Below are 1,483 nucleotides of genomic sequence, written 5' to 3'. Positions count from 1 at the left end.
CTTCTGCACTGTAACAATTTTATGATCCTGAATACAACAGAGTCTACTGAAAGATGCCTCTATGTGAGGTCTTCTCCTAAGTGTTGTCCAGTATATAGTTAAAAACAAAGTTTAATAATAGACAAAGTTCGCAAAACATTGAGCCTCCCATAGGTTTTTTCAATTCTAACCAAAGACATAATGCAAACTAAGACCCATGTAGATTATAACAGATTCTCCAGTCTCCTGTCCTATTCCGACAATGTCAGTGATCTTGGCTTTCCCATGTCTTGCGTTATTTCTCTCTTTTCCAAAGATGTCTGTCAAAGGCTTAATCTCAATGAAGTTTACTGAAGTTTATTTCTAGACTGAATTGCCTTCCAGAATTTTGGTCACCATATTGCAGAATAGAAATCACTGTTGGATACTATTCCAAGACATTTCATCAGTCACCCATAATCATGAAACAGCCTAAAGACTTTTTTTCACAGACAAAGAAATTGGTCATTTGTTTGCTAAGAAAATAAATTCTCTCAGTGTGGCCACAAGCTGAGCTAACAAGAGAAACATTTCTGTCTGTTTCAATTCCACCACTAATGTGTATAGTTTCTTGAGGTATTGTATTTAACTAAAGTCTGTGACTGTGAAGCAGGCTTTTGCCCAGAATGCCCCCATGTGCATTTTATAAGGAAGTGGTGTTGAAAGGTAGATATTTACTTGAAAAGAGTTGTGATTATTTTAGTATTTAACATCAGCTGCCAAAATCTGAATTCTAAGTATGAAAGAAATCTTTTAAAAGTGTATGAAACATCAGAACTTTTAACAGAAGAACGTACAACTACACATGCTGTGAGACATTCTGAGAAAACAGGTAAAGGGGAACTATTTCTGGTGGCAGGAGGGTCAGTAACCATGGAGACACATATTTAAGAAAAACCGAAAGAACTGCGGATGCTGTAAATCAGGAACAAAAACAGAAGTTGCTGGGAAAGCTCAGCAGGTCATAAGAACATAAGAACTAGGAGCAGGAGTAGGCCATCTGGCCCCTCAAGCCTGCACCGCCATTTAATAAGATCATGGCTGATCTTTTTCAGACTCAGCTCCACTAACCCGCCCACTCACCATAACCCTTAATTCCTTTACTGTTCAAAAATTTATCTAGCCTTGCCTTAAAAACGAGGTAGCTTCAACCGCTTCACTGGGCAGGGAATTCCACAGATTCACAACCCTTTGGGTGAAGTTCCTCCTGACCTCAGTCCTACATCTGCTTTCCTTTATTTTGAGGCTATGCCCTCTAGTCCTAGTTTCACCTGCTAGCGGAAACAACCTCCCTGCCTCCACCTTATCTATTCCCTTCATAATCTTATATGTTTCTATAAGATCTCCCCTCATTCTTCTGAATTCCAATGAGTATAATCCCAGTCTACTCAGTCTCTCCTCATAATCCAACCCTCTCAACTCTGGAATCAACCGAGTGAATCTCCTCTGCACCCCCTCCAGTGCT

The sequence above is a fragment of the Rhincodon typus genome, chromosome 4 (assembly GCF_021869965.1).
Source record: "Rhincodon typus isolate 14 chromosome 4, sRhiTyp1.1, whole genome shotgun sequence".
NCBI classification, from domain to species: Eukaryota; Metazoa; Chordata; class Chondrichthyes; order Orectolobiformes; family Rhincodontidae; genus Rhincodon; species Rhincodon typus.
Note: the sequence above shows the minus strand (reverse complement) of the source record.